Consider the following 18,527-nt stretch of genomic DNA (forward strand, 5'->3'; position numbering starts at 1 on the left):
AATTTGTAGACTGTGTTTTAGAAATAACAGTGTGCTTAAGTTTTACCGCACTAAAGCACTTTGCAGACTTGAATAATTACTTAAAATTCGTGAATCCTTTGCTTGAGAGACCAATACTATGGGAGTTGCTAAGAGTTTTTTACTGACCAAAGGAACTACAAAGGGATTTTTCTCCTATTGGTCCACTTTCTTCCATATTCACATCTTGATATCAGTTAGTTTAGAGGAAAATGAAGGAAGAAAAGCCTAAATTAAGATACAAGTATTTCTATATTGTCATAAATGAAGTCATAGCCATAAATTAAGACTACATAATCTAAATAGAATAACCTGCTCATTAATTAACATAAATATAGTGTAAATCAATGGGCATAGGGGTTTTGTTGTTGTTCTCTGGTATATCCCATGCACACCGCACTGTCTGTACAACAGTGTGGAGATTGTTAACTCAGAAAAATTCTTTAATAATACAGGAAATACATAAAAAGATATGTTAGTCCCCTCAGTATTTTAATCAAATACCACTTCTAGTCTATTCCTACATTTGTTTTTTCCTCCTCTGACCTCTTTTAAGAACTACAATACAAACTTTTAACAGAAACTACATCACAAACAAGATTACTCTGAGTTTGAAGTAAACAATACCTTATGTATCTTACAAAAGTAAAAGTGCACCTATTACTAGAATTCACGGTGGTATGTATTTTAATATATATTTTTCAGTATTACTGGGACATTGACTTCTTTTTGATCTCTAAGTTAATCATATGAACATGTTACAGGAGGTAAAGAAAGTTTAAGATAAACTTCTGTATTGCATCTGTAATACTGTCAACAATAAAGATTTTTTTTTTAATTAAAAAGTAAACTTTTGTAACAAAACCACACACATGAAGTATTCTTGTCCCAAGTATTAAATGTGAATCTGATAAAATATCTAGATCCAATTAGCATTTATTATAGGATATACAAAGCAAAAGAATAAGAACACCATGAGAACACCTTAAACAAAATCCAAAACTTTAGAATATGCTGTGGGAAAATGGCCCAAGTTCACCAACAAATAAATTGTGATGAAGAGATAAAAGAGAGATAGAAGGAGAACCTATACATTGAAAAATCTATCAAGTGATCCTAATATGGTTTAAGGTTAATATTTAATGTGTTAAAATTATTCATGTATGCTTCCTGTTTATTAAAACTTCTAAAGGGCCGAACACCAGTGTGTAAAAATTATAAAGGTAGTTTAAAATGTAACATCTTTGAAATATATTACTGATTTCAAATACTTATGTTTTTACTCTTAATAGTACTCAAATATACTAGCATTTATATGTCCTAGGATATTTGGCAATATGGATCTTGAGGGTATTTCTACTTTTTGGTTTAGGTATAAAAACGATAAGTAACATTGCTTCTGAAAATAAATCCAAAATGTCATTGATATTTCACTTTGCTTACATAGGCAAACAAATAAAATACATATTTCAAGTATTGGCTGAATTTAAATCTAGTCAAATTTAAATAAACCTTTAACATAATTTTGCTAAAAAGTAAATATGCCCTTTTCTATTTTTCACATTGCAACCATGAGCAAGTATTATACCTCATGAATGAAAGTAACTTGACAGCTAGGGTGCCCTTGTTAGATATAAACTACAATGAATCAGATGTCGTCTGTCATTCATGAAAACATTGTCACTTTGATGATGTTTTATTTATTTTCTTCTGTAAAGTGAACAGCTAGACAAGAATAAATTTTGATTTAATACGTGAAATGAGTAAGAAGAGAACACACTACATAATTTATTAATGCTATTTATTTTCATTATGTTTAAAGTTGGGGTCCTATTTCCCTTTAGTATTGTAACAAAAAAGTTAATTGTTTTAGTTTTCATGATTAAAATAGCCCTGAATGAGAAAATACTTATTAGAAAATTATGATTTAAAATAATTAAACAGCAAATCAATTACTGTATTGCTAAAGGCTCATAAATACCAATTTAAGTTGAGATTTACTTGTAAACATGAACATAATACTTACTATGCATTGTGGGCTTTTTTGAAGGTATAATAACATACGTTTTTGTGTGTTTTTTTTTTTTCAAGTTGAAGAAAGCTTTTAATAAAACAGTCTTGTTCTTTATCAATACCTGTAAATTCTCTTTTAAAGCAGTAGCAAAGGCGACTGTAGCAAGAGCTCAAAAGGCAAGGCAATATCGGAAAGTGTTTCTTAACAGAAAATTAAAAATATAACTTTATATTTAGTTATAAATATATATAACTAATATATTTAGTTATAAATACTTATATTTATAACTAAATATAAATATAAGTTAGATATGTTGATATATTTTTCTTTCAGAAATAAATTCCCTTTCCCTCCCACCAGGTAAAAGGAAATATTGCACTTTCTGCTCCCATGACTAAGGTGACAGGGGTTCCAGAAGAACCTTTCAAGATTATCAGGACAGGGCCCTTTGACCTAACTCAGATCATACAGAGACAGGGCTCCAGCTTGTGCTCTCTTCAGAATGAAAAGCACTGCCTTCAAGTTATAGCTGGGGACAGACTCACCAGCATGGTGGCCCTGCCACTTCTTCCCCTCCAGCTGAGCTCCCACCTCTGACATGTCCTGCTCACAGTGGCCATGGCCTCTGTGGGGGAAGAAGGGCTGGTGCAGTACTATGCCTAAGGCCCTCACTCTGGGGAAGCTACAGGCACACTGAGGAATAAATAGTCTGGCCACCCTCAGAGCTCACAAAATGAAGACTTGAGGAGATTTTTAAATCTAAAGTCTATGTGAGTGTGCACTTCAGCAATTTGGGACTGTTGGGACTTAGTAATCTGTCCTTTCCCAAGGTCTTTGATTCCAAAAAATGCATCCTCCCTGGGGCTTGAGGCCATCAGGAGTTGCCTACTACCTGGCGGGGCAGGGTCACAGAAGAGCCATTGGGGAAGGCAGCTGGCTTATCACGCTCCTTCAAGAAAAAGGTTAGCAGCTCCCTCTTCCCTTTCACAGAGATGGACCCTGCCTCGCAAAGGGAAAGCCGTATTCTCGAAGGATGGCTTGTGTTTCTTCTACCACCTGAATGTTACCCATGACCCCTGTGGACTCCATCCTGCTGGCGACGTTGACTATATTGCCCCAAATGTAGTGTGGTTTCTGGGCTCCAATGACCCCAGCCAGGACCCCACCTTTGTTCGTGCCTTATACGCAGCATGAAGTTGTTGAAGGACTGGTCGGTGATGTTTGTAAGCGTATCCTTCATGGCTAGTGCAAAGTCAGCCAGATCAGCCAGGTGCTGCCAGCGCTCCTTGTCTGACTTTTCCTCTTTGCTGGAGCTGGTAAAACCGTTGGTGTTGACATCTGGGGTGACTCCTGAAGCTGCCATATAGGTACTGCCAATGGTTTTGATCTTGGTGATGACCTGGAATTTGGGATTTTCTAGAAGAGAGTCAAAATCTGAGATGATTTCATTGAGGAAGTGCCAATACTCAATGCCACCATTATTGATGCTCTCCTCTGTGTAGAAGTCAGCAAAGTTGGGCAGGGAGGCAAACATGACTCCAATCTCATCATAAGACTGGCTATACAGCTCCTCATCTCTCTTCTTGGACCCCGGGAAATGGCGTGCCACATGTTCAGGCAACAGGTTGGTGACCAGGGACCCACCCCAGAGATGCATCTCGTAAACATGTTCCTTCTGGTCATGGACCTCAATCTTCCACAAGAACAGTGTTCGTTCGAGTTTTTCCACGTGGTGGGAGAAGTAGTAGAAGCTCAGCATCATGACAAAGATCATCACTGTCATCGTGTACTTAGAAGGCACCAGGGGCAGCCTGCCAGTGCCATTGAGCCCTCAGGTGGAGAGTATCTGCATCTTCTCTAAGGCAACCAGAGGAAAGCCGTGTTCCTGGAAACGTCTTCAGTCATATTCATCAAAGATGGGATGCCAGGCACAGAGGTTGATGACAGCCACAGCGCCCATGACAAGCAGCATGAGGGTGAGCTTCACCATGTGGCTGACCTGCACCAGCATGATGGTGGCGATGAGGGACAGCACGGTGACATAGTTGTAATACTTGGGTTTCTCCATGCAGCCATACTCTGTCGCCATCCCTGAGGTGCCATTGTTGGGTCCCATGTAATACTGCAAGCACCTCAGCATGTGCACGACATTTGCCATAACCAGAATGAAGATGTCTAACATGGCCCAGGTGTTCCTGGACCAGCGTGTCTGGTCAATACACGTTGAGAAGACCAAAAGCTTCTTAGGAAAGGCCCGGGCAAAGATGGCAGCCAGCGAGCAGACCATCAGGACCAGAAGCAGAAGCTCCCAACCACAAAGGTCACATAATTGGTCATCAGCCAGGGGTCTATGACTATCTCCACCAGGGCCGTGCAGAGCAGCATGACACAGGGGCAGCTGAGTTTTTAAAGTTAAAAGTAATTAAAGTAATATGTTGTATAGAAACAAAGAATAGCACATTTGAAATTTAGCATGTTAAACTTTCAAAATCACTGACAATTAAATCTGATCTGTAGTTTTCCAGGATTAATTGAAGTTCAGATTTGGTTTTAGGATTGCAACTTTTATTTATTTATTTATTTATTTATTTATTTATTTATTTATTTAAATCTTTATTGTTCAGATTATTACATTTGTTCCTCTTTTTTCCCCCCATAACTCCCCTCCACCCAGTTCCCACCCCACCCTCCTCCCTCACTCCCCACCCACTGTCCTCATCCATAGGTGCATGATTTTTGTCCAGTCACTTCCCACATCCCCCTCGTCCCTTTCTCCCCCAAGAACAGCCAGTCCATTCCCTTTCTATGCCCCTGATTCTATTATAATCACCAGTTCATTCTGTTCATCAGATTATTCACTTGATTTTCAGGTTATCTTGTTGATAGATGTGTATTTGTTGTTCATAATTTGTATCTTTACCTTTTTCTTCTTCTTCCTCTTCTTAAAGGATACCTTTCAGCATTTCATATAATACTGGTTTAGTGGTGATGAACTCCTTTAGCTTTTTCTTATCTGTGAAGCTCTTTATCTGACCTTCTATTCTGAATGATAGCTTTGTTGGATAAAGTAATCTTGGTTGTAGGTTCTCGGCATTCATCACGTTGAATATTTCTTGCCACTCCCTTTTGGCCTGCAAAGTTTCTGTTGAGAAATCAGCTGACATTCGTATGGGTACTCCCTTGTAGGTAACTGGGTTTCTTTCTCTTGCTGCTTTTAAGAGTCTCTCTTTGTCTTTTGCTCTTGGCATTTTAATGATGATGTGTCTTGGTGTGGTCCTCTTTGGATTCCTTTTGTTTGGGGTTCTCTGCACTTCCTGGACTTGTAAGTCTATTTTCTTTCACCAGGTAGGGGAAGTTTTCTGTCATTATTTCTTCAAATAGGTTTTCAATATCTTGCTCTCTCTCTTCTTCTGGCACCCCTATAATTCAGATGTTGGTATGCTTGAAGCTGTCCCAGAGGCTCCTTACACTATCTTCATATTTTTGGATTCTTTTTTCATTTTGCTTTTCTGGTTGGGTGTTTTTTGCTTTTTCATATTTCAAATCGTTGGCTTGATTATTGCAATCCTCTAGTCTGCTGTTGGGAGTCTGTATAATATTCTTTATTTCAGTCAGTGTATGCTTAATTTCTAGTTGGTCCTTTATCACAACATCGAGGGTCTCATTAGATTTCTTGTAGATCTCATTAAGTTTATCGGCAGCTTCTAGAAAATCCTTGAAACACCTTAAAAGTGTGATTTTGAACTCTATATCCAGTAGTTTGCTTTCCTCCATTTCTGTCATTTCTGTCCTTTTTCTTTGTCTCCACATTTTTTATGCTTTCCTGTGTTGATAAAGTGGTTTTCAGTGCTGAGTGTCCTCTAGGACCCAGTGGTTCAGCCTCCCCAATTACCTGAGGTGGGTACTCTTGGTGCACCTCTTTGTGGTCTTTGTGCACAGTCTTATTGTAGTTAAGTCTTGATTGTTGTAGCTATCACTGGGAGGAATTGACCTCCAGGCCAATTGGCTATGAGAATCAGCTGTGTCTGAGTGGGAGAACTTCTGTGCTGGAGACACCCCTTTGGGGAAAGACTTGCTTCAATGGGGCTTTGGTGCTCACTGAGTCTGCCCCGTGAGTGTGTCCTTTATGGTTCCACGGGGCTGCAAACTGGATGGTCCCACTCTGACCTCTGGGTTTCCTGGCTCCTGGATCTCTAGGGAGGTGCTAATCTAGACTTTGCCTGAGGCTATCCAGCAAAAGCCTCCCTGCAGGGCTTGGGCGGGGTGGGTCCCATGGGATCAACAGGGCGGGGCTAGCAGTTATGGTTGCTCTCAGTCTTGCCCTCAGAGGCTCTGCATCTCAGTGTCCCGGTAATCACTGCCAGCCCCTCAGAGAGAAAGCTGCCCTTGAATACCGACTGATGCCAGACAGTCCCGCCTCTCCCGTATGAGTCTGGGTCCCTAGAGACTCACCCGGAACTGGAGCTCAGAGCCTGAGACTCCCTCCTGATTGAAAATGACAACCGCTCCCTCAGTCGCCAGCCTGTTCCGCATGCACCTCCGCACCTTAGTATTTTACTTCCATATTGTGCCTCCTCTGAGTCTCGGTATGCTTTTCTCTTTCCTTCGAGTTGTAGAATTTCCACTCAGCCAGCCTTCCTGTGGTTCTGGATGATGTCGGTTCCGTCTTTTAGTTGAATTTTTGAAGTGGTTGTTTGAGGCAGCAAACTCTGGTGTTTACCTATGCCGCCATCTTGGTTTTCTCTAGGATTGCAAATTTAATTTCCTTTTATTCATTGGTTTTTCACAAGCTGAATATTGCACAGCAAAATTATTATATTAAAATATTTCACATTTAGTTTGAGGCATTTTCTGATTGCAAATATAAGTATAAAAATTATGTGGAGCCTTGGCTGGTGTGGCTCACTAGTTAAAGCATCAGCCCATGCACTGAAGGGTCATGGGTTCTTTCTCGATCAAGGGCACATCTCTAGGTTGCAAGTTTGATCCTCAGCCCAGGTAGCGGGAAGCAACCAATCAATGTGTCTCTTTCACATCAATGTTTCTTCTCTCTATATATCTCTCTATCTCCCTACATTCCACCCTAAAAAAAAAAATAATAATGATGGAACACATATCCTTGAGTGAGGATTAACAACAAAAAAATATGTGGAATAAATCCAAGGCTTCATGAAGAACCTAACTAGCATTTAGTTGTGCTTTTTAACTATTTATTAAGCTGTTATCTTGACTTACACTCATTTTGCATTTACACTCATTTTGTTTTCATTGCCAGCTCAAAAATTAGTATGGAAAATAAACTTTTGTTACTATTAGAATGTGCAATTTGAAACCATGTCAATTTTTTAAAATCTGGTCATCTTTGTGTTTTTATTTTTTTATTTTTCACATTTTGAAAAAATATTAAATTACTAGAGGCCCGTTGCAGGAAGATTCCTGCAATAGAGCTTCCTGAGACCGGAGTGAAGCAGAGAAGGGAGTGAAGACCACCGAGGCGAGCTTCACTTCCTTCTCAGCTGCCTGGCTCCCTCCATTTGCAACTTCATTCTTGGGTCCCTCCCTTCTCCACTGCCTCACTCCCTTCCTTTTCACTGCCTCGCTTCCTCCCGTGTCAGCCACTTTGCTCCCTCCTGTCTCCGCTGCCTCACTCCCTCCTTTCCCCACTGCCTCGGCTCTCCCTTCCCGGCCGCCTCAGCTCCCTCCCGTATGCTCTGCTTCACCACCTTCCCATGTCCACCTCCTTGCTCCCTCTCTTCTCCGCCACATCACTCCCTCCCGTGTCCACTGACTCAGCTCTGCTCCCATCTCTGCTACCTCTGATTCGTTCCCTTCTCCACCACTTGGCTCCCTTCTGCAGTGCTTGGCTTCCTTCTACACTGTCTTCAGTCTTGGCTGAGTGCCTGTGTATGCAAATTTACTTCCATCTTTGTTGGGTTAATTTGCATACTCTTCTGATTGGCTGGTGGGTGTAGCGAAGGTATGGTCAATTAGCATCTTTGTCTCTTATTAGTGTAGATAGTTTACATTCAATAATAAGTTGTGTTAGTTTCAGTTGTATGGTATAGTGGTTAGACAATAATAATTTAAAAAGTATTCCCCTTGATAGTCCCATTACCCAACTGGCACCATACATAGTTATTAAATTATTGACTATATTTCCTATGCTGTATTTTACATCCCCATGTCTATTTTTTAACTTCCAATGTGTACTTCTCAATCCCTTCACCTTTTTCACCAAGTCCCCTAATACCCCTCCCCTCTGGCAACAATCAGTCTGTTCTCTGTATTTATGAGTCTTTTCCTGTTTTGTTTGTTCATTTATATTGCTCTTTAGATTCTACATATAAATAAAATCATATGGTATTTGTCTTTCTCTGACTTATTTTACTTAGCATAATATCCTATAGGTCTATTCATGCTGTTGCAAATGGTAAGATTTCATGTTTTATGGCTCTTATTATTAATATTTTTATCTATTTTTCTGCTGCTTAAAGAGGACCCTTCAACATTTCTTGTACTACTGGTTTGGCAGTGATAAGCTCCTTTAGCTTTTTCTTGTCTGGGAAGCTCTTTATATGTTCTTTGATTCTAAATCCTAGCTTTGCTAGTAGAGTAATTTTAGGGCAGGTACTTTTTTTTCCCATCACTTTGAGTATTTTTTGCCAAACCCTTCTGGCCTGCTAAGCTTCTGTTGAAAAATAAGCTGACAGCCTCATGTAGGTAACTAACTGCTTTTCTCTTGCTGCTTTTATGATTCTATCTTTGTCTTTAACCTTTTGCATTTTAATTTTTTTAATTTTTCATTGATTTAAGGTATTACAAATGTGTCTTTATCCCCCCATTGTCTCCTCATCCCCCCGGTCTTGCCCTCACCCTCACCCCCTGTTGTCTGTGTCCATCACTTATGCTTATATGCATGCATACAAGTCCTTTGGTTGATCCCTTCCCCTTACCCCCAAGCTCCTCTACCTTCCCTCTGAGGTTTGAGCATCTGATTGATGCTTCTCTGTCTCTAGATCTGTTTTTGTTCATCAGTTTATGTTGTTCATTATATTCCACAAATGAGTGAGATCATGTGATATTTATCTTTCTCTGACTGACTTATTTCACTTAGCGTAATGCTCTCCAGCTCCATCCATGCTGTTGCAAATGGTATGGGGTTCCTTCCTTTTAACAGCAGCATAGTATTCCATTGCATAGATGTGCCAAAGTTTTTTAATCCACTCATCTGCTGTGTGCACTTAGGCTGTTTCCAACTCTTAGCTATTGTAAATTGTGCTGCTATGAACATAGGGGTGCATATATCCTTTCTGATTGGTGTTTTTGATTTCTTGGGATATATTCCTAGAAGTGGGATCACTGGGTCAAATGGAAGTTCCATTTTTAGTTTTTTGAGGAAACTCCATACTGTTCTCCATGGTGGCTGCTCCAGTCTGCATTCCCACCAGCAGTGCACGAGGGTTCCTTTTTCTCCGCATCCTCACCAGCATTTGTCATTTGTTGATTTGTTGATGATAGCCATTCTGACAGGTGTGAGATGGTACCTCATTGTCATTTTGTTTGCATCTCTCAGATGATTAGTGACTTTGAGCATGTTTTCATATGTCTCTTGGCCTTCCTTATGTCTTCTTTAGAAAAGTATCTATTTAGATCCATTGCCCATTTTTTGGTTGGATTGTTATTCTTCCCTTTGTTAAGTTGCATGAGTTCCCTGTAAATGTTGGATATTAAGCCCTTATCGGAGATATCATTGGCAAATATGTTCTCCCATGCAGTGGGTCTTCTTGTTGTTTTGTTGGTGGTTTCTTTTGCTGTGCAGAAGCTTTTTATTTTGATGTAGTCCCATTTGTTTATTTTCTCTTTAGTTTCCATTGCCCTAGGAGGTGTGTTGGTGATGATATTGCTTTGGCATATATCTGAGATCTTGCTGCCTGTGGATTCCTCTAATATTTCTATGGTTTTCTGTCTTACGTTTAAGTCCTTTATCCATTTTGAGTTTATTTTTGTGTGTGGTGTAAGCTGGTGGTCTAGTTTCATTTTTCTGCATGTGTCTGACCAAGTTTTCCAGCACCATTTATTGAAGAGACTGTCTTGACTCCATTGTATGTTCTTGCCTCCTTTGTCAAATATTAATTGAACATAGTGGTTTGGGTCAATTTCTGGGTTCTCTATTCTATTCCATTGGTCTATATGTCTGTTCTTGTGCCAGTACCAGGCAGTTTTGAGAACAGTGGCTTTGTAATACATCTTAATTGCATTTTAATTTTGATGTGTCTTGGTGTGGGCCATTTTGGGTTCATCTGGTTTGGGACTCTGCACTTCCTGAACTTCTATGTTTATTTCCTATATAGTGGGGCCTTGACTTACGAGTTTAATTTGTTCCGTGACGGAGCTCATAACTCAAAATACTCATATGACAAATCAACAGTGAATGAGTGAGACACATGATGCTGGGCTGATGTGGCATTCACTGTGATGTTCGCTGTGCCAACTAGCGATGGGGTATCTGAAGGTGGCTCATAACCCGAATTTTAGCTCGCACCTCAAAGAAAAAAATCAGCTGAGAGACCGCTTGTATCTCGAAAAAACTACTTAGTCGGGACACTCATAAGTCAAGGCCCCACTGTACCAAGTTAAGGAAGTTTTCCATCATTAGTTTTTTAAATAGGTTTTCAATTTCTTGCTCTCTGTCTTCTCTTTTTGGCACCCCCATAATGTGAATGTTGGTATGCTTGAAGTTGTCCCAGAGGATCCTTATACTACCCTCTTTTTTTTGTATTCTTTTTTCTTCATGATGTTTTCATTGGGTGTTTTTTGCTTCCTTATATTCCAAATTGCTGATTGGATATCTGCCTCATCTGCTCTACTGTTAATTCCCTATAATTTATTCTTTGTTTCAGTTAGTGTATCCTCTATTTCTGATCGGTTCTTTTTTATGGTGTCCATGGTCTTTTAAATTTTGTTTTTTGAAATAAATGTATTGATTTTAGGGAGAGAGAGAGAAAGAGAAACATTGGTGTGAGGGAGAACCATTGATTGACTACCTTCAGTCATGCTCCAACCAGTGACCTAATCCACAACCTGTATATGTGCCCTGGAATCAAACCTGCCACCCTTTGGTTTATGGGACAACATTCCAACCAACAGAGTCACACTAGGCAGGGCTCCATGTCCTTTTTTATGCTGTTGAAATTCTCTCTACGGTTCTTGAACATCCTTATAACCATTGTTTTGAACTCTGTATCTGGTAGTTTGCTTGCATTGAGTTCATTTAGTTCTTTTTCTGGATATTTCTTCTGTTCTTTCATTTGGTAACTGTTTCTTTTTATCCTCATTTGATTGCTTCCCTGTGTTTTTTTCTATGTATTAAGTAGAGCTGCAATGTCTCCAAGACTTGGTAGAGTGGCCTTATCTAGTAGGTGTCCTGTAGGGCACAGTGGCAAAGCCTCCCTAGTCATCTGAGCTGGGTGCTCTAGATTTTCCCCCTGTGTGTGCTGTATGTACTGTCCTGTGGTATTGGAGCCTTGATTGCTTTTGGTACATCAGTGGGAGGGATTGACGCCCAGGCCAATCAGCTTTGAAGACTGGCTGCTACTGCAGAGGAAGAGCTACTATGCAGCAGTTGACCCTATGGATCAGTATTGCTTCAGCAGAGCTTGGGTGCCTGTCTAATCTGCCCCTTAAGTGTGTTATTTGTGAAGGTGGTAGGGTAGTAATTCCATGTAGTCTGATTCTATCTACTGGGTATACTGGCTCTGAGGCTTCCTGGAAAGTGCAAGATTACCCACAGCCAGTGCCCTGACTGAAGCTACCTGGCTCTAGCTACTGAGTGATCTGCAGATGGCTGCAACTTACATAGGGCTTGGAGGTGCCCAGGAGAGGCCAAGCTGCTAAATAAGACCAGCTGTCACTATTTTCAGGCCTAGGTTTGTTTAGCAAGAGGTACAGGCTAGCCGAGACCGGTTTGGCTCAGTGGATAGAGCGTCGGCCTGCGGACTGAGGGGTCCCGGGTTCGATTCCGGTCAAGGGCATGTACCTGGGTTGCGGGCATATCCCCAGTGGGGGATGTGCAGGAGGCAGCTGGTCGATGTTTCTCTCTCATCGATGTTTCTAACTCTCTATCTCTCTCCCTTCCTCTCTGTAAAAAATCAATAAAATATATTTAAAAAAAAAAAAAAAGAGGTACAGGCTATGCTGAAACCAGATGCTGCTTTTTAAAGAGGTTTTATGGAAATCTCAAGGGCAAGTAAGGGGCGATATATATATATATATATATATATATATATATTCAAATGATTTCAAATTTAAAAGAAAATTTCCTTAATTATGAGAGGGATGTACTGAATACTAACAAAATAAATACATTAATAATTTGAATATAGAGACATGGAAGCATAGAATCTTGGAGGGAAGGCAGGGAAGAGTGGGTTGGTGGGAGGTAATCAATCAAAGATCTTGTATGCATATATGCATAACCTATGGACTCAGAGAGTGGGGTGGTGAAGGCCTGAGGTGTGCCCAACACAGCCTCATGACCCACAGTTCCTTTCAAGGTGCACAAATTCATTCACTGGGCCCCTAGTCTATACTAATAAAAGGGTAATATACTAATTAGACCGGGAGACCTTCCGGATGTCCTTCCGAACAAAGCCATGGTGGTGGTGCTGAGGCAGAGGCAGTTAGGGGTGATCAGGCCAGCAGGAGGGGCAGTTGGGGGCAAGCAGGCCAGAGGGGGGGGTGCAGTTGGGGGTGATCAGGCCGGCTGAGGGGGCAGTTGGGAGTGAGCAGGCTGGCTCGAGGGGCAGTTAGGGGTGATCAGGCTGGAAAGGAGGGACAGTTGGGAATGATCAGGCCAGCAGGCAGAATGGTTAGGGGTGATCAGGCAGGCAGGTGAGAGTTAGGAGCCAGTGGTCCCAGATTGCGAGAGATGTCTGACTGCTGGATATCCTGTGGCATCAGGCCTAATCTGGCAGTCGGACATCCCCCAAGGGGTCTCAGATTGGAGAGGGTACAGACCAGGCTGAGGAACACCTCCCACCACCCTGCACAAATTTTGTGCACCAGACCACTAGTATATAATAAAAGCCTAATATGAACATTGTCCTGTTGACGAGGAGTTCCACTGTGAGTTTGACCAGGTGGTGGGACAATGTGACAACTGCCCGTGGCCCCTCCCCCAGCCCGTCCCTGCCCCCAATTCCCCCCCCATCCCAATTGGGGGCAGGGCTGGCTGGCCAACCTCCTGCGTCCCCTCCATCAGGCCAGCCAAGCCCTATTGGCCCCAATCAGGGTGGGCCAGCTGGACCCGCCCATGCATAAGTTTATGCACTAGGCCTATAGTTGTTAATAAAATGTGTGTTGTTCTTTTGAAGATATTTGTAAGGCTGACTAACTTACCCTTTCAGAACTGGCTATTAAAATCTAAAATAACTTGTTAAAATTTTAGATATTTATTTATACTATTTCTCCTAGTACCAATTAGCCAATTATTTCCTTTCAATTATATTTAAATCAAGTTTCTGGATATTTTCATGTAACTTTTTAGTTATCGTTGAGACAAGATCTTCATCCTTGTCCCCCCACCACCACCAGCTTTTAATCTCTACTTATAATGCCACTTGATTCCCTTAATCATTTTGAGCTTTTTCTCTGAATTTCTTCCAATATGTCTACATTTCTCTGCTACTGAGGCAACCAAAACTGAATTCCACTTTGATGTATCTCATCAGAATTACATAAGGAATGCTATCACCCATGTGTCCCAGGATGTCATGATTCTTTGCCTACAGATCAAAGTAACAATGAACTTTTATGCATTTTATTGAAGCATCAGCCAGATCTTTTCAGAGGATGACCACGGTATTCTTAGAAGAGAAGAGCCAAAATTAATAAGACTCAGGAAATAGTTTTAAAGAAAAAAATAAATAAATCTATTCAACAGCTTCTTCAGAATCTGTTTTGTGTGTGTGTGTGTGTGTGTGTGTGTGTGTGTGTGTGTTTTAAAGAGAGAGACTTTAGGCTTAGAATTGGACTTTTTCAAAGATCATTTGAGACTAATGGAAATATCTCTAATGTCTAATGTTAATGGGAGTGGGGAAGTGGAGATAGCAAAAGATGAGGAAAGAAAATTTACACACAACAATGAAATTTATAAATTACTCATTTGTAAATATAGCAATATACAGAAAATGTATTATATAAATTTGTTCTTTTTCTGTGATACATGCCCAGATTTTTCTTCCTTGCTATTTATAAATTCTTTGCTAAAAGTTTATTTTTTCATAATTGCTTGATTTAATGTTCATTACATTTGTTTTGCTAATAAATAAAATTATATCTTTTTTTCATTTGTATCCTTTTTTAATATACTAGTGCCTCAGTGCACAGATTCGTGCATATTGAAAGGTAATTAGTTAATCCCTCTGTTGCAGGGACTAATGCAGGCTGTCCGGGCTGCTGGCCAGCAGGGAGGGACTGGGTGAGAGGGGCCAGACATGCCCTGGAGCCAACCTCCTATGGTCCCTCTATGGCCATGTGCTTGTGCTGCACCTCAAAGGGCGTCTGCGAAGTGAGCAGGGTCCCTCTGGCCGGTGGGGTCCCTCACCTGGCCTGCAGGGATTGGGCTGAAACAAGCTCTTTGACATCCCCCAAGGGGTTCTGGAGTGTGGAGGAATTGCAAGGAATCAGGCTTTCTCCTCTCTGGTTTCGGGGTGCACCACCCAAGAACCGCCACTGCCAGATGACTGCAGCTCGGCAGCTGCTGCATTGAGTTTCTTACCCCTGGTGGTCAGTGCTTGTCATAGCTACTAACTGGTCAGTGGTTGGACAGTCACTTAGCCTTTTATATATATACTAGGGGCCCGGTGCACGAAATTCGTGCACTGGGTGGCGGGGGGGAGTGTCCCTCAGCCCAGCCTGCCCCCTCTCACATACTGGGAGCCCTCAGGCGTTGACCCCCATCACCCTCCAATCGCAGGATCGGCCCCTTGCCCAGGCCTGACGCCTCTGACAGAGGTGTCAGGCTTGGACAGGGGACCCTCATTTCCCCCCATCACTGGTTCTGCCCCCAGCCCAGGCCTGATGCCTCTGGCCCAAGCGTCAGGCCTGGGCAGGGGACCCCCAGGCCCCTCCGATTGCTGGATCTTCCCCTTGCCCAGGCCTGATGCCTCAGCCAGAGGCGTAGACCCCCATCACCCTCCGATTGCCTGATCGGCCCCTTGCCCAGGCCTGACGCCTCCGCCAGAGGTGTCAGGCTTGGACAGGGGACCCCCATCTCCCCCTGATCACTGGCTCTGGCCCCCGCCCAGGCCTGAGGCCTCTGGCCCAGGAATCATACCTGGGCAGGGGACCCCCATCTCCCTCTGATCGCTTGCTCCAGACCCTGCCCAAGCCTGACGCCTCTGCCCCAGGCTTCAGGCCTGGGCAAGGGGACCATCATATCCCCCCAATCCACGGCTCTGCACCCCACCCAGGCCTGATGCCTCTGGCCCAGGCATCAGGCCTGGGTAGGGGACCCCCAGCCCCCTGCCCAGGCCTGATGCCTCGGCCAGAGGAGTTGACCCTCATCACCCTCCGATCACCAATCACCGGATCGGCCCCTTGACCAGGCCTGAGGCCTCCGGCAGAGGTCTCAGGCCTGGGCAGGGGACCCCCAGCTCCCCGCGGTTGCAGGCTCCGCCCCTGCCCAGGCCTAATGCCTCTGGCCTAGGCGTCTGGCCCGGGCAGCGGGGACCCGCAGCTGCAGCGGCCCCGCGATCGTGGGCTTCGCTTTAGGCCCAGGCAAGGGACCCCTAGCTCCCGGGACTGCCAGCTTCGACCGTGCCCAGCTCCCATCGCTGGCTCCACCCCTACTTCCTGCTATCACTGGCCAGGGCAGCAAAGGCGCCTGATTCACCGATCATGGCTGGGGGGCAGGGCAAAGGCGGCCCCAGGGCTGCCTTTGCCCTGCCCCCCAGCTCTTAGCTCCCCCCCTGGGTTTCTGATCACTGTCAGTGGCAGGGGGCTTCTTCCTGCTTTCCCTTTCGCCTCCCTGCATTGTGCCTACATATGCAAATTAACTGCCATCTTGTTGGCAGTTAACTGCCATCTTGTTGGCAGTTAACTGCCATCTTGTTGGCAGTTAACTGCCAATCTTAGTTGGCAGTTAATTTGCATATAGCCCTGATTAGCCAATGAAAAGTGTAGCGCCGTATGCCAATTACCATTTTTCTCTTTTATTAGTGTAGACTAGAGGCCCAGTGCATGAAATCTGTGCACAGGTAGGGTCCCTAGTGGCTGGCGCCTGGTGGCTGGGAACTCGCTTTCCCCGGCTCCCTGCTGCCACCTCTGGCTGGGGCCTCCCTTCCCCTGGCTGACTGCCACTGCCACTGGCTGAGGCCTCCCTTTGCACTGGCCTTGTCCTGGCACCATCCCACTGTGGTGGGATGGTGGAGATTGCTCACCTGCTCCACCATCCCACCATGGTCCCGTTTTCATCTGGGACCATTGGGGCCAGCAGCACCTCCATTGCCACCCACTTCCAGCACTGCATCATTGATAACTGCTATGTTCCGCACTACCCGCTGGTTGCCAGCTGACGTCTAACTCCCGGTCAGTGGAACTCCTGCCCATAGGGACAATTTGCATATTAGCCTTTTATTATATAGGATAGATACACAAAGCACATGCCAGTGAACTGAATTATTCAGGCTATTAGCTGAGAGTGGTCGTTAAGCAAACTGGAAAAGTGCATGCTAAGCTAAATTGATGAAGAAATGTGTTTTTAAGTGACTTCCTTTCACTTTAGGGAATTTGTCAATAGAAAACAGGATGAAAATACTGAATGCAATCAGCACACTGACAATATAAAGAAACCATAGGAGTTAGGCCATTAACTGTCATCGGTATTATTTTCAGCTAATTGAAGAAAAGAGTATTGTTTCTGTAATTTTTTGTGATTCTGTTTATGTATTAAATTCTATTGGATTAATTTGTGTTTCTATTATTGCATTGGAGCTGATAAAGTCAGAAAAATATAATTTTAAAAAACCAAATCCCCACATTTCAGTTTACGGTTATACTTTGATAGTAGGTAAATATTGAGAACCAACATTGTAAATTATTGTTATTAAATTTTAGTAAAAGAAACCCTAAATAAGTCATTGAATTAAAACCTCAATAATGACAACATTGTGTTCTTGGCATTTATAGGCCGACATGTAAATGCCAAGACCTTGTGTTTTTCAAAACTTAAACTGATGAACAGAAATAGATACAGAGACAAAGAAGCATCGAACAGACGGTCAAACTTCAGCAGAAAAGAGGGGAGGGTTGTGGTGGGCGGGGGAGGTTAGAGATCAACCAAAGGACTTGTGTGCATGCATATAAGCATAACCAATGGACACAGACACTAGGGGGATGAAGGCATGTGCCGGGTGGGTGGGGGAGGTCAGGGGGAGGTCAATATGGGAAAAAGGAGACATATGTTCTACTATTTGTAATACTTTAAACAATAAAAACAAAACAAAACAAAACAAAAACTTAGGCAGTATGTCTATTGTCAGAAGTTCGATTTATTCTGAATAAAAACACATTATTCTGCTTGAACTTCTGAGAAGTTGAGTATATTGGCAATTTTTGATTTGTAATCTGCACTTAAAAGTTGAATATACTGAAATAATAATGTAAAGCTATTTTAAAGATTACATTATAATTGTACTCATCAAGTTCAAGCTAAATAATACTCCAAGCTGATAACTTTAGACTTTAGGTAATAGTTCACATATTCATTAAACTCTTTTCTGTTATTAAAGTTATACCTATAGAGGGAGATTTATTTTTTCAACAGGAATAACATGCAAGCTAGTCATCTAATCACAATTTTTAAGAACTGCATCAGGCACACCATGATTATTTACTAATTCCAGTTTAAAAGTTCACTTAAAATTTCACATTATATTCCAAACTGAAATGCATTTCTAATGTGCTAAGGGAAAAATGGATGTTTATTATTTCTTGTGGAAAAAAGGAATTAGTAATCCATGGCCATTAACATAATATTGTTATATAGGAGGACTATCAGATTTTCATTATTCTTATAGATTCCTTATAAACCTAAGAGTAATCATTACTCCTAATGTTTATGATTATTAATAACCAATTTGTATTTCCCCACAGCAGGTGCCTGCTAGTCTTTTCTTTAAAAGTTCTACATAAAATCAATACTTGGTACTATAGATGGTTGTAAATTTGTCTATACTTTTAGAAAAGATAGTTTCATAAGTGAGCATACCAAATAGATAATTTTGCTATTTGTACTTTGCCTCTGTTGAACATTAAAAAAAAAAAAAAAAAAGATGTTTCTCTCAGTACTTCATTCTCCTTTATATAATACTGGAGGACTGGTGCACAAATTCATGCACAGGTGAGGTCCCTAGGCCTGGCCGGTGATAGGGTCTGCCCGGGGTGAGGGACCATGGGAGGTTGGCTGGCCAGGACTGTGGGAGCTTGGCTGACC

The 18,527-nt window shown here is 42.3% G+C and overlaps 1 pseudogene across 1 annotated transcript; it reads right to left on the reverse strand.

The window, feature by feature from the left end:
• Window positions 1-2,906: 2,906 nt before the first annotated feature.
• LOC308513751 (adenylate cyclase type 3-like) lies at window positions 2,907-16,538 on the reverse strand (annotated as a pseudogene). Its single transcript has 2 exons — window positions 16,483-16,538; window positions 2,907-4,430 (listed from the first exon to the last, which is right to left on the reverse strand). The product of its transcript is annotated as an adenylate cyclase type 3-like (transcript).
• Window positions 16,539-18,527: the final 1,989 nt, after the last annotated feature.

Source organism: Myotis nattereri (genome assembly GCF_964212035.1).
Source record: "Myotis nattereri genome assembly, chromosome: 2".
Lineage (NCBI taxonomy): Eukaryota > Metazoa > Chordata > Mammalia > Chiroptera > Vespertilionidae > Myotis > Myotis nattereri.